Below are 23,436 nucleotides of genomic sequence, written 5' to 3'. Positions count from 1 at the left end.
CTAGCTGGAACTGGGAAAATATAGACATGCTCTGTGATGACAGGAACTCTGGAGTGAGACAAAGAGGAGCATTTGTGGCCACACTCCTCACCTTATGGAGAAAGCCAGTCCCCACTGAGAGAAAATTGAGGTGATATGCAGACAAAGGCAGACACAGAGATGGAGAGAGAGATCTGGTAATGTGTGAGTCCCTGGTTCCTACAGCCCAGCTGCATCCCTGTCTTTCTGCAGAATGACTTCAGTGACATGGGAAATCATGCCTCAAAAGGCCTCTTGCAGATGCCATGCCCATAGCCCATTGGTACTCACCATTCTAGTACTGCATGCACCCCAGACTAAAACTCGCCATGTTGGCCTTCTTCCCTTCCTTGAATCACTTCCCCACTCCCTTATGGGTGCTCCCTGGAGTAACCTCTCAAATAAATCACTTGCACTCCCATCCTTGTTTCAGGGTCTGCTTTTTTAATATATATAAATTTATTTGTTTTATTTATTTATTTTTGGCTGTGTTGGATCATCATTGCTGCACGCGGGCTTTCTCTAGCTGTGGTGAGCAGGGACTACCCTTCGTTGCAGTGCGCGGGCTTCTCATTGCGGTGGCTTCTCTTGTTGCGGAGCACGGGCTCTAGGCATGCAGGCTTCAGTAGTTGTGGCTCGCGGGCTCTAGAGTACAGGCTCAGTAGTTGTGGCGCAAGGGCTTAGTTGCTCCATGGCATGTGGGATCTTCCCAGACCAGGCATCGAACCTGTGTCCCCTGCATTGGCAGGTGGATTCTTAACCACTGTGCCACCAGGGAAGTCCCTCAGGTCTTTGAGGGCAAACCAGACTAAAGCATAGTCCCTTTTCTTACCTACACTAGTAAGACGTGGGTTTCTGTCACTTGCAACCAAGAGTTCTGACTATTACCTTCTGTTGGGATGATTCCTATAATGTGTTTGGAAATTTCTCCATCTCCACTCTAGTAACTATGTCATAAACATGTAGAGTTCTTAACAAAGTTTAATGGGACTCTTGATCAACCGTAAGTTTCACAAAATGCACTGCACTTCTGTAACAATTCCCAGTAACTGATATAACTGCCATGCAAAAGAAAGTAAGAGTCAGAGACGGCTCTACTGGGCTGGCAAAGAAGAATCTAGTCCAGAATGGCATGGGTGGGAGATGCTTCTGGAACTGTGGTACCCTCAAGCCTGCATGACCCACTGCTGAGTACTAGGACAGCTTGAAAACATAATGGCCAGGAAGAGACTTACTCTCTCCTCCATATTTCATCTTCCACCCCATCCAAAGTGCTCAATAAATATTTGCTAAAACAGATGATGGATTTATACCTTCCAAACCAGAGCTCACCAAAGAGAAACCAAGATACACTGCAATGCTGTGACCATAAGCATTATAGTGACTACAATTAGAATTCTCTCTCGCCAGCCACCTCCACTAAGCTCTGTTGATTACACAAAATGTTGCACTTTGGGGAAGTTTCAGTGGCCATGGTGGATTGCTGCATGACTGCTGGATGTTTTTTATGTGTTTTATGTGTTTTTATGTTTTTCCAGAATATTGAGATATATATGTGTTGTCCCTAAAAGGGCCTAAGTGATTAATATACAATTCCCAAAGAGCCAAACTACTTAGTACCAGTATTCACATTCCCTTGGAGAATCTACATACCAGGGACTCAGAGTTCTCTCCTGACCAAAGAACGCCTGGCCTCGGACAGTCCTGATCCTGGTAACAACAGCTCCCTTCCAGGCCTGGCTTCCCCAGAGTAGCATACGTTGTTCTTTGCCACCAAGGGTATCCAGGGATGCAAACTAAAGATAATGATGTTTTATTGGCCCTCAATCATCTGTCTTTTCCACGTGTCGGAAGGAGTGCCAAGTCCAATTTGTCCAAGCACAAAATAGCATATTGGCATCATTAGATCAGATAAAGAAACTATCAGTAGCAATTTATTATTGTACTGAAAGTAACTAACATTTGTTGAGCACTTACCAGTACTAAGGACCCATGTAAGTGCTTACCTGCTGCATTAGCCAGGATAGACTAGGTTATGCCACAATAACAAATTAACCCCCAAATCTCAGTGGCTTGGCAACAGAGGCTGGCTTTTCACATTCCATGTCCACCATGGGTTAGCTGGGGACTATGCTCTATTTGGTCACTCAGAGACCCAGAATGATGGAGACTCTACCATCTCAATGCAAGACTTCCACACTTACTGTGGCAGGGGATGAGAGGGTGAGATGGTTATGCACCAGCCCTTGAAAGCTTCAGGCTGGAAGTCATAGATGTGGTTTCCACTCAAAACACATGGCCCACGATTACAAGGGGACTGGGAAGTGAGGGGGTGCATGTGGATATCCCATGAGCAGTAAGCATTCCTGTCAACATGCATCATCTCATTGGAGCCTCACAACCTCAGGAAATATATTATTATTCCTTTTTACAGAGAAAGAAACAGAGGCACAGAGAGGTTATGAGATTTGCCCCAAGTGTAAAATGTAAGCCCAGAGCAGAGATGTGAGCCCAGGCCTGCAAGCTGCAAAATACCCTCAACTGCTTCGCTGCATACTCATCACAAAATTCTACAAAATTCCCTTTTATAGCAAAACACCATGCTAATTAATAAGAGAGGCCAAGTTATGCAAATACAAAATGGAGCACCCCTGACACACCACGTCCTCACCCCAAAAATTCAACCTAAGCTAATACTTGGAACAGAATTATCAGGCAATTTCGGGAAGAGGGAAATGGGTCATCTCCTCTGAGTCTGATATCCAGCCCACAGTCCACCCACATCAAGATAAAAACCTTCTGAAAACTTCACCTGAAAACCTAGGCAGACTGTCACCTCCTGTAACTAGAAAACCCACTGGTGACATCTTTATACAATTCACAGATCTCTCCAAAGCTGCAAAGGTAAATGTCATCCATGTACCTGTAGAAAGCAGCCACAGGCATATCTGTTAGGAGACTGCTGTCATATCTGGATGAGCGGCTGAGTGAAGATGCTTCCAACAGGCTAATTCTTCCCAGCCTGCAAAACTCAATTCTAGCACCACCTCCTCCAGGGAGCCCTCCTCCTCCTGGCTTCTCCAAGTTAGGACCCTCTCCCTGTTCTCCTGTGTCACCTCCCATTCACACCTCTGGCAGGACCCCCCTTATTTGTCTGCCTGTCCCCTGGACTCTGAGCCACCCACAGGCAACCTTGACATCTATACTTCTGTGCCTCTGGCACCTGACACATAGTATGTGCTCAATAAATGTGGGGTGGATGGGTGGATGCTTAAGCCTGTTCCCTTGGGGAATTTAAACCCCTGTGTGCAGCAAATGTGTAGCCAAGTATTAAAATTACAGTCCCAGCCTCACTTCTGCTGTGCGGCCTTGGAGAGGTTCTATAGCCTCTTTGAGCTGTTTATTCAGCTACAAAGTAAAAACCATCTCATAAATATGTTGAAAAACGTAAGTGGAAAGCAGAGAGTATTGAAACAAAAGCTCATACACAAATGTTCACAGCCAGATTATTCACAATAGCCAAAAGGTGGAAACAACCCAAATGTCCATCAGCCGGTGAATGGATATATAAAAATACTATTCAGCCATGAAATGGAATGAAGTGCTGACACATGCTACAACATGAATGAACCTTGAAAACATGGTGCTCATTATAAGAAGCCAGACACAAAAGGCCAAATATTATGTTATTCCATTTATATGAAATGTCCAGAATAGGTAAATCCAAACAGACAGAAAGGAGATAAGTGGTTGCTAGGGGCTGGGGGAGGGAGGAATGAGGAGTGACTGTTAATGGGTATGAAGTTTCCTTTTGGGTGATGAAAATAGTCTTAAACTAGATAGTGGTAATGGTTGCACAGCACTGTGAATGTACTAAATGTCACTAAATTTGTCCACTTGCAAATGATTAAAATGTTTTTTTTTAATCTCAAAGAGAGATCTGAACTCCCATGTTTATTGCAGCATTATTCACAACAGCTAAGGTATGGAAACAACCTAAGGGCCTGTCAATGGATGAACAGATAAAGAAAATGTGATACTCTCTCTTTCTCTCTCTCTCTCTCTCTCACACACACATACACACACACACACACACACACACACACAGACCACTGAAATATGATTCAGCCTTAAAAAAGAAGGAAATCTTGTCACTTGCAACAACATAAATGAACATGGAGGGCATTATGCTAAATGAAATAAACCAGAGAAAGACAAATACTGCATGATACCAGTTATATGTGGAACCTGAAAAAAGAAATGGCAAGTTGAACTCATACAAACAAGGGTAGAATGGTCTTTTGCCTCCCCATATAAACTTTAGAATCAGTTTGTTAATAGCCATGAAATAATGTTGCAATTTTGATTGGGACTGCATTGAATCTATAGATTAAGTTGGGAAGAACTGACATTCTGATGATACTAAGCCTACCCATCCATGAACATGAAACATCTCTCCATTTACTTAGTTCTTTGATTTCATTCAACAAAGTTTTCTAGTTTTCCTCATATAGATCTCATACATATTTTGTTAGATTTACATTAAGTATTTCTCTACTTACATATATACACATACATATGATATATACATAATTAAATACCTTGTTGTTATTACTAGTGTGAACAAACTATTACCTGTTAGATCAACTAAACAGAAGGAAAACAAAAGTTTTAATTTTACATTTACCTTTACTTATTCCTTCTTTGATGTTCTTCCTTTCTTTATACAGAACCAAGTTTCTGACCTATAAAAAATGGTAAATTTTATTGTTATTGGACCACAATGATTTTTTGTAATTCTTATAGGGAATTTTCAACTAATAATCTTTCTAGGGTTTCAAAAAAATTAAATGGGATAGAATAGATGATGTATATACAGTTCCCAGCCCTCTGGGCACTCAATCCACAGTGGCTGTTTCCATAGTCATAATGAACAGTAATTTGTTCTCCCTATAAAAACAGGCTATATTGAGTAAAGGAAAGCTCCAATCTAATTTGTTCTCCAAATGTTCACAATAGTGGAATTCGTGTTAAGAGTCCAAAATATTTCACACTGTTTGTCTTTTTTTATCGTGGTAAAATACACATAATATTTAGCATTTTCTACCTTTTTAAAGTGCACAGTGCAGCGGCATTAAGTGCATTCACAGTGCTGTGCAGCCGCCACCACCATCCACCTCCAGAACTTTTCCATCACGTCGAACGTGCCAACTCGTTACGCTCCAGGTGTTCTAATCCACAGCAGAGCTGGAGCAGAATTATCAATGTGGACTTTGATCAACTGCAGATAAAAAAAAGGGAGAAAGTGGGAGCAGGCCGTGAACTCAGCGATGTGAGCGTGTGAGGCACTGGGGACATGACGGGGCCCAGGGCCTTAGCATTGCTGCTGCCCGTCCTGTTGGGCTGGCCCGGCTGCCACCCCATCCCAGGAGGAAGAGCTTCCACAAGCTGCTGCTGATCTCCTTTCATGGGTTCCGCTAGGACTACGACCAGGACGTGGACACCCCCAACATGGACCACCTGGCCGGGAGGGCGTGAAGGCCAAGTACCTCACACCGCCTTTCATGACAATGACCTCCCCGTCTCACTTCACCACCACCTCAGGTAAGCTCCGCCCTACAGCCAGGCCATGATGTGGGCGGAAACCCCGCATCCGTAGTTCCCTGAAACAGAGCTGATTCTCAGTCATCTCTGGGGAGATCGAGGCGGCCAATGCCACTTGGGGTCACCCCCTGGAGGAAGCACTAGCTTAGAATACTAAGGGATGCACAGGGCTATTTCTAGAACCCATGGCCTGCAGGCAGAATGGGGACCACGGCTGCAGCCTCCTAAGGGATCTCCCCAAAGCCCGGGCCCAGCCTACCCTCCACCCCGCCTTTCACATCGTGGCCAGTGATCTTTTTAAAAAGTAAATCATTAAAAGAATTTTATAAAAATAATAAAACATTAAAGTTTAAAGTAATCAGTTAGATCAGGTTACTCCCCTGCTTAATACTGGTGCATTGGAGGGACACCTATGATCTTTGGAGAGAATTCAAATTTTGTCTTTCAGTGATCCAGAAGGTCCCCATGGCCTGGCCCCCGACCTGCTCTCTCCTGACCTCTCTCATCTCTCTTCCCCTCACAAGCTTCCCTCCAGATCACAAAGGTCCCCTGCCTGGGCCTCCAACCAGCTCCCACCGGCCTCAGGGCCTTTGCCTAAGCTGGTCCCTCCAGCTCACCTGAAGCATGTTATCCAACGGGGGAGACAGACAGACATTAGACAAGTAAACACACCAACAGATGTCATTACAAGTCAGAGAGGCACCAAGAAGAAAGAGAAGAGCTTCTCCAGGAGAAGACAGCAAGGGCAAATTGACTTGAACTCAGAGAGGCAGGGAAGGGTTCTCTGAGGAAGGGGCAGTTGAGCTGCGAGTGAAAGAGACCTCAGGAGTCCAGAGGAAGGAAAAGCATTCCAGGCAGAGGGAACAGCATGTACAAGGTCTTTGTGACAGAAAGGAACGTGATTGTTCCAGAATCTCAGTTGCCACTAAGCAAATAAAGAGATTCCAATCTAAAAGAGAGACAGAAAGACATTTACACATTACTATACATAAGACAGATAACTAATAAGAACCTGCTGTATAGCACAGTGAACTCTACTCAATACTCTGTAATGGCCTGTATGGGAAAAGAATCTTAAAAAAAAAAAAAGGGCTTTCCTGGTGGCGCAGTGGTTGAGAGTCCGCCTGCCAATGCAGGGGACACGGGTTCGTGCCCCGGTCCAGGAAGATCCCACGTGCCGCGGAGCGGCTGGGTCCGTGAGCCATGGCCGCTGAGCCTGCGCATCTGGAGCCTGTGCTCCGCAAAGGGAGAGGCCACAACAGGGAGAGGCCTGCGTACCGCAAAAAAAAAGAGTGGATATATGTATATGTATAATTGATTCACTTTGCTGTACAGCTGAAACTAACACAACATTGCAAATCAACTACACTCCAATAAAAATTTGAGAATAGGGACTTCCCTGGTGGTGCAGTGATTAAGAATCCACCTGCCAATGCAGGGGACACGGGTTCGAGCCCTGGTCCGGGAAGATCCAGTATACCTCAGAGCAACTAAGTCCGTGTGCCACAACTACTGAGCCCGTGCTCTAGAGCCCTCAAGCCACAACCGCTGAGCCTGCGCACCTGGACCCCATGCTCTGCAACAAGAGAAGCCACCACAATGAGAAGACCACGCACTGCAAGGAAGGGTAGCCATGGCTCGTTGCAACTAGAGAAAGCCTGTGCACAGCAAAAAAGACCCAACGCAGCCAAAAAATTAATTTTTTAAAAAATAAAAATACTTGGCCCTACCACATAACAATTAAATAAAAATCTTTGAGGATGGGGGAAGAAAAGGAAAAAAAATAAGAAAAGGAGGCAGTCAGGATGCAAAGGATTCCACTACAATAAGACTAACATTAGCTTCCATTTCTCAAATGTGAGCCTGATGCAGGGCTCTGTGCCAGGTGCTTTGCCTCCATTATCACCAGTACGATACTGCAAAGCAAGCACTGTCCCCGTCCACAGGTGAGAAAATGATGACTCAGCAAAGCTGAGTAACTGACCAGTCACTCGGTCAGAAAGTGGGAAAGGAGAAGCCAGTCTAGGAACAAGGGTGTCCCTGACCACACAAAACTGGTTCTGCCCAGTTCTGAGCTGGGAATCCGCAGACCCCTCTCGCAGGGCAAGGAGGGGTGCTGGTAGCATGAACCTCACCCCCACCCAGAGAGCCACTCACTGGGGTCCGAGGGCAGCTCTAGGAACCTCTGACATGATGGGCAAACTGCCGGTGCCTTCTGGCTGGAAGAGATTTTCATCACTTCCACCTGACTCTCAAAGGTGCGTTTGAATCAGAAACTCAAAAAATAAAGCTGAGCAACCACTCAGAGAGAGATTGCTGAGAGATATTTTCCTACATGTAAACTCTTTGAGAGGCAAGTCATTCGGGAACTATTAGCACCAGGAAGCAGGGACTAAAGAGCCCTTTTCTGGAGAAAGCGAACGCCACTTTCCAGGGGCATTAACTTCATAACACTTAAAAGATCTCCCATGGGCAGACTCTGGGTCCCTGAATGCTGAAAATACAATGGGCACAAAATATTGTAAGGTAAGGCACACTCACCTTTTATTTATTCCCAGAAGGCTTCTGATGAGAAGATACAAACAGTGAGAGCAAATTTTTTAAATTACAAAATCCCCCCAACACCTCTCCTACATTCACTGCCAGAAGGAATGGAAACGGGTACAGCTTCAGTGGAGCGTAATTTGACAACATCCCATACAATTACAAATGCACAAAACTTTCTTATTTGGCAATTCCACTTGTAGGACTCTATCCTACCATTACATACTTGCTTGGTGGAAAATGATGTACATACAAAGATATTCATTACATTAGTGTTTGTAAGAGCAAAAGAAAATAGAAACAACGTGACTATCCATCCAGAGGGGAGTGGTTAAGTAAAATGCTGGACATGCATAGAATGGCATACTCTGTCACCTTTAAAAGAAAAACTGAGGAAGCTTTTTGTGTCCAGTAAGAAATTATCTCCAAGATGGATTAAGTGACAAAAGCAAGATGCAAAGAATATGTGTAGCATGCATATGTGTGTGTGTATAACATGTGTGTATATATGTGCATACAATTGCTTATAGATGCACAGAGGACCTCTAAAAAGAAGAAATTGGTAACACTGATTCCTCCAGGAAGAAGACGAGGTAGAAGGGAGACTTTGGATTGTACATCCTGTGTAGCTTTTAGATCTTGGACCATGTGGATGTATTGCCTATAAATAACAAAATTTATATACATAAGGTACTCTTTTTAATTCACCCCTTATAGAAAAAACATGTTCCTCTGTCCCCCTTATTTATAACCGACCTGCCATTTATTGAGTTGGTGGAGAGTCACTGCTTTAAAATGGGTTTTGCAGCCTCAGCACTACTGACATTTGGGACCAGATGGTTCTCTGTGGTGGGGGCCATCCTGTGCACTGTGGCATGTTGGACAGCATCCCTGGTCTCTATCCTCTAGGTGCCAGGAGTGCCCCCTCCTCCCACGGTGACAACCAAGAATGTCCCCAGACATTGCCTAAAGCTGCCTGGGAGACAAATTGGCCCCCAGCTGAAAACCCGTCTTTTGTTAATATATATATAAATTTATTTTATTTATTTATTTATTGGCTGCATTGGGTCTTCGTTGCTGCGCTCAGGCTTTCTCTAGTTGAGGCAAGCAGGGGTTACTCTTCATTGCAATGAGCGTGCTTCTCATTGCAGTGGCTTCTCTTGTTGCAGAGCACGGGCTCTAGGAGCGTGGGCTTCAGTAGTTGTAGCACGAGGGCTCAGTAGTTGTGGCTCGTGAGCTCTTGAGCACAGACTCAGTAGTTGTGGTGCACAAGCTTAGTTGCTCTGCAGCATGTGGGATCTTCCCAGACCAGGGCTTGAACCTGTGTCTCCTGCATTGGCAGGCAGATTCTTAACCACTGCACCATCAGGGAAGTCCTGAAAACCCCCGTCTTGAGTGGTTGAACCACTACCTGGCTTACAAAAATGCTCAGCAAGTACCACAATCATCATATCCTTCGATTCTCGTAACAGTGATAAGAAGTCAGAACAACTGAGATATCCAAGGTCCATGAATGTACAGATCTCTCCTGAGGTCCCACAGCAGCTGAGGGGCAGAAGCAGGATTTGAACTCAGCCCTGGACGGTTCCAGACACTGGTCCTCAATCCTTGCCTCTAGCAGGCCTACAGCCCTCTGGTGTCCTTCCTTCTAATTAAGTAGTCGAAAGGTATTCCAAATACCTTTAAATGTTGCACATCTTCAGAGCTCCCAGGCAGCGGGTAGACACCCTGAATATGTTGTATTAATGACATAGATGCCACCCTAGAACCAGCAAAAGCACCAGCACTTATCTTCATGAGCTGGGCTCAAGCCGACCTCTGTCTGACTCCAGTCCACTGGAAAAGCATCATCCGTAACAGAAAAAATAATGGATAAAAATTGGTGCTGCCAGCACCCAAAGACCTCTTCAGATTCCAGGGGTAGGCCTGACACAAAGTATGATAAAAGGGGCTCTCTGGGCCCAACGACTAATTAAATGGAGTTCTTACGAACACCTTGGGGCAAGTTAACTCAGAGGAGAGGTGAGGAAATGATGCTGCTTCCCTGATTCTCAGCTCAGCTGCACAAGGAGGCAGCTCCCATAAGGGCTCAGGTCTGAGAAGCCACGTAACCACCCCTCCAAGCTTACTAGACAGAGTCCAAGGGGCCAGGGACCAGGCGGTCCCAGGCAGGGAGCACGGCAGGGAGAGGCCATGCCCTGGGCATAAGGCTTAGCTGACTTGGCTCGTTGGGTCAGAACTCTGGGCCCCCTGGGTCCACATCTGGGCAGCAGGGCCTCTCCATACCTGGGGGCTGTCAGGTGTGGTGAATAGCTGAGCCCTCACCCCAGAGCTAGAATCACATGGACCCTCATCGGCTTTCCTGATGCTGGTGAAGAAAGTCTTCCTGGAGAATTTGTAGAGGGCTTACAATGTATTCATCCTTTCAGTAGACGAATACTGTTTGAGCATCTCTTGTTGGGCCAAGCAGTGTAGACGGTGGCCAGCTACACACTTACATGTCTCCAGGGTCTGGCCATCTTTCTAGGGCTTGACGCACAGCTCGGGCTCCCACCCTTTCTGCTCCCAAATCCCACAGATCTTTTGTGGGGGGTGTTTCCTTCTCTCTGGAGTTCCACCAGAGTAAAGGACAAACAGCCCCTTTCTTGGGGATCCTTCCACCTCTTTCCTTCCTCTCAGGGAATCAGACAGGAGAGATTTGCTCTTACTCCCCTGGGCCCCCCCCAAACCTTCCTCTACACCCGAACTCCTCCATGGCTCCCACAATGGGCTGAGCGTGTGACACCCCAAAGCCAGAAGGAGTCTCTGCTTTCTCCACCTTCTCCCATGGCATCCTTTCCTCGGAGCATGAAAAACAAAAATCCTGACTGTTTGAATGAAGGAAAGAATACAGGAGAGAGGATTTTAAAAATAAAGATGACTATTAATTCAAAATATCCTACCTCATCATCTCTTCACATGAGAAAATCTTTGCATCTTTATAAAGGGTGTGTTTTTCCTCCAAGTATTTGGCCCCCAGCACCACCTGCAAGACAGTGGAAGTGGGGCCTCTGTCTAGGGTGGAGGCTCCCAAGACCTGACACTGGGGGCGATGTTCTCCCTCCAGCTCCCAGGGCTGGGCACTGGGCAGGTCTGCATGTTGCTCAAACTGCTCTTCTCTCTCATAAGAAGGGCAATTACTTCCTCCAAGGTAGTTTTCTCCTTCCCACCTAGCTCCATCCCCCACCCTCCATCATCCCCCACCTCCATGTACACACACACACACACACACACACACACACACACACACACACACACAGAAACACACACACACAGAGGTCTTGGCCACAGCACCTGGTAGTTCCTTAAAATGGAATGCCGTATTCATTTTCTATGGCTGCATAAAAATTAACCACAAACTTTGCAACTTAGAACAACACCCATTTATTATCTCTCTGTCGTCAGGAGTCCGAGCATAGCTGAATTTAGTCCTCTGCTCAGGGTCTTACAAGGCTGCAATCAAGGTGCCGGCTGAGGTGGTGTCTCATCTGAGGCTCGGGGTCCTCTCCCAAGCTTACGCAATTGTTGGAAGACTTCATTTCCTTGCAGCTGTAGAACCCATGGCAGCTTGGGTCCAGACCCTCTGCTAAGAGCACACCTGAGGAGGTCAGGCCCACCTGGGATAATCTCCCTTTGGATTAACTCAAAGTGAACTGATTAGGGCCCTTAGTTACATCTGCAAAATCCCTTCAACTTTTCCATGTCCACTGGTTAGAAACCAGCCACAGGTCCACCCATGTGCAAGGGGAGGGAATTATACAAGGTGTATATAACCGAGGCAGGAATCTTGGGGCCATCTTAATTCTGCCTACCATGAATAGGTCTTGGATGGGGCCCAGACAACCAGGGGGTGAGCATCAGTCTTTGTGTAAAGGCAACAGGTAACAGGATGATGCCCCAGCATGGAGCTCCAGAAAGCCCCAGAATTATGGTCTAACCCTGGGGGCCTAGGGGCTGATGCAAGAGGGGCACTGACTGACCATGGAGGCTGGACACCCCACATCACAGTCTCCACATCCATAGGAGACCCTCTCTATTGCTTAGACAAAGGCGATGATAATGATGATGATTTTGAAGAAGGAGGAGGAAGAGGAAGATTATTAATTTGAAAGTACTTATACTAATCTCCTAGGGCTGCCATAACAAAGCACCACAAACTATGTGGCTTAAAACAACAGAAATTTATTGTCTCACAGTCTAGAGGCCAGAAGTTTGAAGTCAAGGTGTTGATAGAGCAATACTCCCTCTGAAAGCTGTAGGGAATCCTTTGTCTCTTCCTAGCTTCTTGTGGTTCGCTGGTGATCTTTGGTATTCCTTGGCTTGTAGATGCATCCCTCCAACCCTCCATCCAAACCATGGAGTTCTTCCTGTGTCTCTGTCTTCACATGACCATATTATTATAAGAACACCAGTCACTCAGATTAGGGGCCCACCCTACTCTAGTATGACCTCACCTCTACAATGACCCTGTTTCGAAATAAGGTCACATTCTGAGGCTCTGGGGTTTAGGACTCCAACATATCTTTTTTGAGGAGCACAGTTCAAACCATAACACATAATTAATTGATAGTTACAGGCATGGCTACATCCAGATCCTCAAATTATATCATCAGAACGATCAAGCTCTCTCTTTACTTCTCCCTCTCCTCCTCTCTATTTCTCTTTCCTAAGAGTGACCACAAAATTCCCAAGATTGACTCTCATTGGACCAATTTGCTTCTCAGAACCAATCTCTGTGGGGGGATGGAATGATGCTGACCACCCAAGCTGGGACCACATGCCCACCCCCAGGTCAGGGTGGGGAATGGCAAGTCCCACACAAACCACATCACCCATTGTGGGGGGATGGTAGTGGGTCCCAAGTGGAAAGTCAGGGACTGTTATCAGAGGGAGGAACAATGGAAGAAGGACTGGCAGAAAGCTCAGTGATCTACCACCCAGCCTGAGCCCAACAGCGTGGGGATGGGGCGAGTTGCAGTCGATGACCCAGAGTACTACTGAGTCCCAAGAAACCCCAACTCCATCCATGGGGCTGCCCACAGGGCACAGGCTCCCAGTGGATTCAGTGACCACACCTCCCAGCACTCTCCCTCTGTGTCACTGAACTCTGTCATAATTTCCCTCAGACCTTGCCAAAATGAAAAGCCATTCTCTGGGGGTGAGCAACTCATTCTGCTAGTTTAAGTCACGCAATTCCCTCTCCCTCTCCAGAAGGCTGTACTTACTGCTCCATCACTGGTAATGACAATGAACATTTTTGCAATCACAGTTTTTATTGCAAAGTGATTGAAGACCAGCAAGAATAAGTTATGCTGCTGAAACTATGGCAATCCCGCCAAGCAAATAGTGGGTGGATAGGAAGTCTTATGGCAGCAGCTTGTATTTCCTCCCCCAAGGAACTGACTGAAAATAAGAAGCCATCACCACCATGTTTCAAACAAAAGCCATGATATTATAATCTGACAATTTTAGATCTAGTCAAATGGATATGGCCCAGGGGTGAAAAGGAGACGTTCCACAACGAGACAATGGTCTAGAATAATGCAAGTGAGGTCCTCAAAGTTCCACATTTCCTCTTTTCTTGAAAGGACACTCTCTGGCGTGCTCAGGGCTCATGGTGGCCAGAAATAAAGTCTCTCCCAGTTCCAGAACCCCCAGGGCAACCCCAAAATTGGAGCAACCACTTATAGCTGTGTAGACCATGTGCTTCACAATTTTGAAAGGGTTGTTTTCATGAATACTATGTGGATGGTGTCCCCTGAAGGTGTGCAGGGCACAACTTGCACAAATGAGCAGTCACTTATATTCTATCTAAAAATCAACTTATAAGAAGTAAAAATTCCTCAGAGATGTTGTAATCAGTCATGAGTCCACCTCTCCTTCATGGGACAGAGCAAAAAAAGTGTGGCAAAATGCGCTTGGATGATCTTTAAGACTAGATCAGGGTTTCTCAACGTCCCGCTATTGATATTTGGGGCCAGATCCTTCTTTGCCTTGGGGGGACTGTCCTGTGTGTTGTGGAGTGTTTAGCAGCATCCCTGGCCTCTACTCACTAGATTCCAGCAGCATCCCTCTCCTAGTTGTGCCTATCAAAAATGTCTCCAGACACTGCCCCATGTTCCTTGGGAGGTAAAAATCACCCCCTAATTGAGAACCTCTGGACTAGATGTGTAATATGCAAATCACATGTAAATCAGAGAGCCAAAGGTCACATACATGATACTCTAGCCAGTGAACAAAAAATCTGAAAGAAGTAAGAGAGGTAGGGAAAGAGAAAGGAAATTAAATTCCTGCTGCCGGTAACAACACAAGCCCAGCAGATGTTGTTGGAAACCCAGTTAGAAGATGCCATAAACCTTAATCAGCTCCCATCCTGCTCCCCCAGAAACAACTTTTTGCTGAAAGAAGTCCTGAAAGCCAGCAAAACCACAAACATGAACAAACAGAGCAAAGAAAACCACAGACTGAGATAGAAAAGATGTCCCTCCAACACCAGCCATTTCCATGAAGGGATAAAAATGGATTCATGGAAAAAAACTGAAAATAAGGAAGGCTGGGAAACTAGGATATTCCCTAACTTTTCACTAGGGAAATTTCCACCTTGCAGAAAAAAGCAGAGAAAATTGCACAATGAAGCCCCGTGTACCTAGCACTGAGCTGCAAAAATGTGTCCACATTTTGCCAGTCTTGTTCCACTGTCCTCACCCAAGGCCCTGTCTTTCCTCCTTCCTTTCCTTCCTTCCTTCCTTCCTTCCTTCTTTCCTTCCTTGAATCTTTTATAGCAAATTTCAGATATCATGTCATATTATGCATGACACATCAGCATGCAGTTCTAACCTAAGAGTTTGGTCTGTTTTTACAAAACCTCCATGTCATATTTAACAGATATGACATGAAGAAACTAGGATACTTGGAGAAAAGATCTGATTGACACCTTAGAGTTTCTCCTACCAGTGCTTCTCAAATTTGAACATGTATATGAATCACCTGGAGATCTGGTTAAAATGCAGACTCCGGTTCAGTGGGTCTGGGGTGGGGCCTGAGAGTCTGCATTTCCAACAAGCTCCCAGGTGATACCAGTGCTGCAGGTCCATGCGTCACACAGAGGAAGGGTTGGCCCAAAACACCAGAGCAGTGGAGCAAAAAATCATGACTGCTCAGGATTCCAAGGCCTTGAATGAGAGGAGAAACTGGAACCACCGGAGACTGAGGGCTCAGGTGTATTCGTTTCTTGTGGCTGCTGTAACAAAGTACCATAAACTGGGTGGCTTAAAGCAACAGAAAGTCTGGAGGCCAGTAGTCCAAAATCAAGGTGTCAGTGGGCTGTGTTCCCTCTGAAGGCTCCAGGGAAGAAGCCTTCCTTGCCTCTTCCAATTCTGATGGCTGCCAGCATTCCTGGGCTTGTGGCCACATAACTCCAATCTCTGCTTCTGTGGTCACATTGCCTTCTCTGTCTGTGCCTTCTCCTCTTCTGCCTCTTGTAAGGACACTTATCTTTGCACTTAGAGCCCACACAGATAATCTAGGATAATCTCCTCATCTCAAAATCCTTAACTGAATTACAACTGCAAAGACCCTGTTTCCAAATAAGGCAACACTCACAGGTTCTGAGAATAAGAATATGGACATATCCTTGAGGAGGGGTGGGGGGCACCATTCAGCCCACTACACCAGTAAGAGGGGGAAATGAAGTCAGAAAAAAATGCAGAAGAGAGGGGAGATCCCGTTTCTGTGACAGTGGCTGGTAAGGCAGGCCAAGGGTAGAACTGTGTATTAACAGACTTCCCAGATGGAACGCAAGTGCAGTCGTCTGCTTCCGTCTGCTTCCAAGGCTTCTTGAAGAGAGAACGTTTCTGTTTCTGACAGCAGATTAAAGGAAGAGGTGAGGAGTGAGCAACCCATTCTCTGTTGGCCTAGTTCCTGAGGAATCGTGCCTCTGCCTTAGGGCCATTCTCAAGTCTTGTTCAAGGACAGAATGATTTATTGATGGCCATAATTAAAAAGCAATGCCAAAAAAGAAGCAGTCAGCACTTTACATCTGCACTTACACATGCGCAAGAGCGGTTTGGTAAAATGGGCACTAGGGTCTTATTTCCCCGTCCAGAAAAGGGCTCCCATCATGGGGTGTCCTGTTGGGGTCAAGCCTCATGTCTGCAGCAGGAGTTGATAAGGTTTTAAATTTCAACTGGTGCACTGAGCCACCTGTTCTCATCCCCAGCACTTTTATTACAGGTCTAGTGAATCATCAGTGGGTGGGACTCTGAATGTGTAGACTTGGGTAAGTGTGGTTTTGAGCTCCAGTGGGGGCTGTTTTTCCACCAGTGTCTTGGCTGTAGGTCTGAATGAGCTTGTCTGCTTGAGATTGGAGCACTGGGTTGATTTAAGGTGGTTGGTTGACTTGATTTAGCAGCTATTCTTCCTCATTGATTTCATACTAGCTGGTTAATAAGACCTTTCTTCTTTGGTTTGGGGAATGTGAACTTAATGAAGCACTGGACCCCACAAATCAGGAGGAAAATGAAGACATGTTTACAGCTTAATATGGTAGGTTGGTTCAAAGGAACTACTGAATGAAACAAGTAGGTCCTTAAAATATTGTTAAACAACTGAATGTATGATAAAGTGTGTCTATGCCCAAATGGTCTATTGGCAAATAGTTACTGTTCCACCTGAAAATTAGTAGGTAGGAATTGAGCAAATGTTTGCGGGGGGGAAGGGAGATGCTCTTATTGAGTATATTAGGTTATGCATTTTATTTTAATTCCACTAAAGGTTTAATTTATAGGTTTATTTAATGATTTAACTATTATGTATAGGTTTATTTTCATCCCACTACAGTATTTTTTTCCCAAGTTGACTTTGGACTAAATCAAGGTCTGCTTCCTATTTCTTCAGTTTGTACCTGGCCACCTACATATGGGGCAGAGGATGGGATGGAATTTGTTCAATTAAATCCAACAAACATTTGTTGAATGCCTACTAAGGGCACAGGTCTCTGCTTTGTGCCAGGGAAACACCAAAATAAATAAGGCACAGCCCTACTCTCAGCCACGTCAGGGAGCAACAGTTGTAAGAAACAGAAGGCAAGGCTCTATCAGGCAAACTCATGAGCATGGGAACCAAATTAGAGGGAATCAGGGAATAGAAACTGCAATTATAGAAACCAAACTTCCTCCTCTGGCTCTCAGAAGCCCTGTGGTCTTTCTTATCAGCCCCATGGGCTTTCTTGTCTGCTTCCCTCGCTTGTGACCACCTTTCTCTTTTCGCTACTGGTTCCTCATGGGAGACAGCAGAGCCCACCACCAGCTGGTTAGTTACTGTGTCTCTTGGTTCAAGTATTGAGAAAGACAGAATTGGGTTTCCGGCCAACGAACTGAACACAGGGAAGAGACTTGGTACAAATACGGTGCCTAAGCCTGCCTTTCAACAGGGCCTATGAATAGGGGAATTCCAAGAGAAAATACCTGTGAGTACTGCAGGCACCAACACACTCTATTTTTTAACTCTCTCCCGCCCCCTAGAGTGTAAATACCATGAGACAGTTTAAGACAGTACTTGGCTCAAAATATTTGAGAAAGGGAGGGAGAAAGTAAGGGGTTGGATCAAACTCTAGACTTCCTGGTTTCCTAAATTCACTGTGCAAGTATTTGGAAATAAATAAACATCAGTCCCTGAGAACCAGGAGAAGGAGTTGAATCTAGCTTGGTTCTTTCCCAGACCTGAAATGTTCGGCTGGGTGAAATACCTGTACCTTGCCATAACTGATACAGTGTGGGAGTATGCATTGTACCCTGATTAAAGCATAATTAGCAAGCAGCAGGAATCCCATTCACTAGGAGAGCTCATCCTACTTCCTGTTTCACTTGCACAATTACCCACGTCACCAGACACTGAAATGACAGTAATGATAGACCCTCAGAATGATACAGCCAGAAAGGCCCTTGGAAACCATTAACCACACTCATTCTACATACAGGGAAACTGAGGCCCAGAGAGAGAGCAAGGGCTTACAAGAGCCAAGGCCAGGTGTCCTGCCTCCAAGCCCAGCCCCACTTGTGCAGCATCACGTGACCCAAGTGAAACCAGCTCCTTTGCAGTCTCTGGAACTCCAGGCACAGCCAACACTATCGCCTTCACGTAGTTTTTCCAGCCAGGTCTCCCCCATGGTCTCCAGAATAGAAAATGCAATTCAAGTAAAACCATGATAGCTGCTCCCTGCAGCTGCTTGTTTCTTAGCTTCCTCTCCTCTGTCTTGTTTTGCCCACGTTCCATAACTGGCCCTTGACCGGGATAAAGAGGCCTGAGAAGCAGGAAGGAGGAACCAACATGGCAGTGGAAACTGCTGGGTCTCATGAGTGGTCCCCAGTCACCGGCTGGATTTAGAACATGCCTTTAAGTGTCAAGGGTGGAAATAACCCAAACACCACGGAGACAATTCCCTTTGTACAACTACTGGGACGAGCCATGCCACAGAATGGAAGGGTCATGCTCCCTGAGCTCATTTTAGGTTAGTTGTTTGAAACTTGTGTAATATCGCTTTGAGGGGAAAATGGATTCTATGATTGGTTTCCAGGCTAGCCTACTTAACTGATGCTATAATTGACCTCTGGGTCCCAGGGCATGGAAGCCAGAATCCATAGGTTGAGGGAAGAGGAAGTTTCTTTGCCCGTGGCTTCCTCCAATCCCTCCTGCCACATCCTCCCAGTGGCTCTGGACCCCCATATTTCCCCAGATACCACAGTGATCCAGGTTCTGATGGCTGCCTGCCCTCCCGCTGGTCCCTTAAGGAGGGGGGCAGTGGGCTACTGTCAACCCAGATTTTGGAGCAAGGGGCAGTCTGCTGGAACTAATCCACATGCAAGTGTGAATGACAAACAGCCCCTGAACCAGTGGTTCTGACATGTCAGCAGGCACTAAAACCACCTAGAGAGGTTGTTAAAATGCAGACTCCTGGACCCCACCCCATGACTGTAAATTCAGCAAGGGCTACAGTGGGGACCTGGGAATGTGTGTTTTTAACAAGCTACTCAATTGATTCTAATGTTGATGGTAGAAAATACCATGGAGAAACACTAGAACAGGTGAAATGGCAGGTGTTCATAATTCCAGAGAGATTATTTTCCTCTTTACTGGGTGGAGAGTCACATAGACCGGGATTCAGGATACTACAGATTTAAAAAAAAAAAAAAAAAAAGGCAAAGGAGCACTCCCTGGGTGAATTACCTCTGTGCTTCCACGTTGTCTGCTGCGATGGCATGGTTCAGCCATCAGGAAGCTGTAACAACAGGAGGGTTTCTTGTAGATTTCAAGAGCCTTCCATTATTCATTTGTGGGGCTCCAAAGATTCCTGCCCATTTGGCTTCTACCTACCCCTAACAGAGTACTCTCACTCATGGTATTCACAGGGTGCAATGCTCAACATCATCAGGCATTCGGGAAATGCAACTAAAAACCACAATGAGATACTGATACCTGCTAAGTTGCCCATAATCAAAAAAAGGAAAATAGCAAGTGCTGGCAAGGATGTGGGGAAACTGGAACCCTTGAACATTGGTAGTGGGAATGTAAAACGATGCAGCCACTGTGGAAAATAGTTTGGTAGTTCCTCAAAAAGTTAAACATAGAGTTACCATATTACCCAGGAATTCTACTCCTAGGTTTAGACCTAAGAGAATTGAAAGCAGGGACTGAAACAGTTACTTGCACATGAATGTTCATAGCAGCATTATCCATAGCAGCCAAGAAATGGAAACAACCCAAATGTCTATCAATTGATGGATGGATAAACAAATTCTGGTCTATCCAGACAATGGAATATTATGCAGCCATAAAAAGGAATGAAGTATAGATTCATGCTATGATGGGGATGAAGCTGGGAAACATGATTCTCAGTGAAAGAAGCCAGACACAAAAGGCCACATATTGTATGAGTCCATTTCTATGAAATGTCCAGAATAAGTAAATCCATAGAGACAGAAAGCAGATTAGAGGCCGCCAGAGGCCGTGGGAATGGAAGGCTGTGGAGTGACTGCTAGCAGGTAGAGTCTCTTTTGGGGGTGAAGAAAATGTACTAGAACTAGAAAGAGGTTGCACAACATTGTGAATGTACTAAATGTCACAGAATTGTTCACTTTAAAATGTTAATGGGGCTTCCCTGGTGGCACAGTGGTTAAGAATCCACCTGCCAATGCAGGGGACAAGGGTTCGAGCCCTAGTCTGGGAAGATCCCACGTGCTGCGAAGCAACTAAGTTTGTGCACCACAACTACTGAGTCTGCGCTCAAGAGCCCACGAGCCACAACTACTGAGACCACGTGCCACAACTACTGAGACCACGTGCCACAACTACTGAAGCCCGCACACCTAGAGTCCATGCTCTGCAACAAGAGAAGCCACCGCAATGAGAAGCCTGCACAGCGCAACGAAGAGTAGCTCCCACTTGACGCAACCAGAGAAAAGCCCACGCACAGCAACAAAGACCCAACGCAGCCCAAAAACTAAATAAATAAAAATTTTTAAAAATAAAATGTTAATGGTTGGGACTTCCCTGGAGGCCCAGTGGTTAAGACTCCTTACTTCCACTGTAGGGGGTGCAGGTTCAATCCCTGGTTGGGGACTAAGATCCCACATGCCGCGCTGTGCAGCCCAAAAAAAAAAAGGTAATGGTTAATTTTATGTTAATTTTACCTGGGGTAGGGAGGAACAGGGGCTGTAATCAAATTTCCCAGGTTCCACACCGAACTCTGCCTTATGACCTTGAGTAAACTCTGTGCCTCTGTTTCCTGCAAAGAGGGAAAGCTCTAAGGGGGCTATAATAGTTCCCACCTTACAGGGCTATTGGGAGCTTTAGATGAGTTAACGTTCCTGAAGTAACTCGGAAAAAGGCGTTGGCGTATGGCATGATGGTAAATGTGTGCCATGATTCCATCACACAGACCCTACCCCCCATTACACATGCAAACCAAGGCTTGTTAAAGTTCACACAGCAAGTTCAGAAGCCAAGTCAGGGTTGGCACCCAGCTCTCATGGACTCTAAGTCCATGCTCTTCCCCTGTCAACAGTCTGACTTGATCCCTGACCAAATCTTGACACCTCGAGGTCCCAATCCCTGGCAGCAGCACAACTTCCTTCTGGTGACCCCTCTCGTGGTTGGTTGTCAGGCCTGCCAGCAAGGCAGAAACAATAAAAACACAACTGTGTTTGCTTCTTCCCCATTGAAAGCTTTGGCCACCCTAGGGGGACTTTACCCACCAGCAGTCTGGCAGCGACTCTGACCAAGTGGAGAGCTTTTCCCTTCTCTGTGCCCATGACCATCAAGTTCTAGTCACAGAATGTCCCTCTTACCATGGACATTGGAGACATCATCACTATCTTATTACAGTCAGTAGGGTCACCCAGAGGCTCCATCTCCCAGGAGGCGAGGGAGTGGACACTCATCTCTCTCCTTGGATCTTTCAACTCCCTCTTTAGACTGGCCTCCACGTGCAGTCCCCTTTTCACTGGTGCAATGTAAGATCACAGGGGTTTTTTCCATATCTGGTTCAATTGCTATGTGCTCAAGAACAATCTAGCTTACATTCCCCCAGTATCTGTCTTCTTTCCCTAAGCAGAAAGAAATAAGTCTGTACCCATCTACGTCTAGAAATCCTTCCTGGGACTTCCCTGGTGGTCCAGTGGTTAAGACTCCACACTTCCAATGAGAGGCGGGGGCTGGGGGGGGGCGGGTTTGATCCCTTGTCAGGGAATGAGGATCCCACATGCCACGTGGCAAAAAAAAAAGAAAGAAAGAAAGAAAGAATGAAATCCCTCCTGATTCCCTTGGTTGCTTCAAACAGTGCAGCCCATAGGAATCCTAGGAGAAACCCTGGGATGTTTGCCGAGAATCAGGCCCACTGGATGTTCCATACAGAATCATATCATCACAAGCAAATGAGGAAACTCATCCCACAGGAAGTGTCCAAATCCCAGGTTCTCAGCTTCTGGACACAGAATAACCCGAGGAACTTCGCCTCCCCACCCCCTGCCTTCCCCGCTCCCTCATCAGCTTCCACCAACTTCTCCCAGGGCTGTGAGGTCTGTTCCAGGGAGCAGATCCAATCTGACAGGTGTGAGATGTGATGACCCTTCCTTTGTGGCTGCCAATGTTTGCATCCCAGAGAAACAAGTCTGAAGCCCAGAGGGACAGCCCCAGGATTAAGTAGGCCAACCAGAAGGATGCTGGGGGAGGTGGTCTTAAGAACACATGGACACCCCTGGCAGCATCCGTTCATAGAACTTAACAGTACCTTCTCTCCTTTATTCCCAAGGTTGCTGGATCGAAGATCACAGAGTCATTCACAACATGATGTTTAACACAGAGACACTCTGGAAGTATTCCATCAAGACCACACAGAACAAGACTGAGTGGTAGGACAATGGCATTCTCCCCCTCTGGATCACAGCCCAGAGACAGGTACCACCAGAAACCCTGGGCTGACTTCCTGGGACATCGTCTCTCATTCCTAGGCATGTGGGTGGCGGGTTAGACGTTGTGTGGCCTTGGGCAAATGACTTAACCTCTCTAAGCATCTGTTTCTCTAAATGTGGTATAGGGATCATGATGATGCTCTTATTTAATAGAGTTCATGTAAGGATTAAATAAGATGTGCACTTAAGGCGTATCTCAGTAAGTTTTAGCTGTTATGGATGGATGAGGCTCCATGAGGGCACAGTTGGCTTAATCATGATTGTACCTCCAGGGCTCATCATAGGGTCTGGACCCAGCAGCTCTTTAATAAATATCTCTTCATACACTTGCCTCTGACTTAGGCATAAAATCCCTTAGGAACAAAGTTGACCACTCAAGGCATGAAAAGCTCTGATGAGAACATTTGCTTGAAAGTATCCCAGCAGCCACTCATTATTGCTTTGAAAAGGCAGAAATGAAATTAGTGCGTTGAACTCCCAGCCCCAAACCTGTTGCCAGCTTTTGCATTTTCTCAATGAGCTTCCAGAGTCATCACTTCAGAACAGATCCTCCTCCTCTTCGCCCAAGACACCAGCCTTAGCTCCAAAGCTTCCTCAGGTCCTGACACTTCATCTCTGTGCTCCCAGCCCATGCCGTGCACATTACATTGCAAGGGGGTATAATTGCAGCAGCTCAGAACCGTCTGTGGACTTATACTCCCAGAGCAGGGTCCAACCAGCTCCACCCTTCTCCAGCTATGTGACCTTCAGCAATGACCTCCACTCT

At 46.1% G+C, this 23,436-nt stretch overlaps 1 pseudogene; it reads left to right on the top strand.

The window, feature by feature from the left end:
• Positions 1-284: 284 nt before the first annotated feature.
• The window catches only part of LOC132506257 (ectonucleotide pyrophosphatase/phosphodiesterase family member 7-like), a 39,757-nt pseudogene continuing 16,605 nt past the window's right edge, over positions 285-23,436 (top strand).

The sequence above is a fragment of the Lagenorhynchus albirostris genome, chromosome 15, assembly GCF_949774975.1.
Source record: "Lagenorhynchus albirostris chromosome 15, mLagAlb1.1, whole genome shotgun sequence".
Taxonomy (NCBI): Eukaryota; Metazoa; Chordata; class Mammalia; order Artiodactyla; family Delphinidae; genus Lagenorhynchus; species Lagenorhynchus albirostris.
Note: the sequence above shows the minus strand (reverse complement) of the source record. Positions and strands in the feature narration are given on the sequence as shown.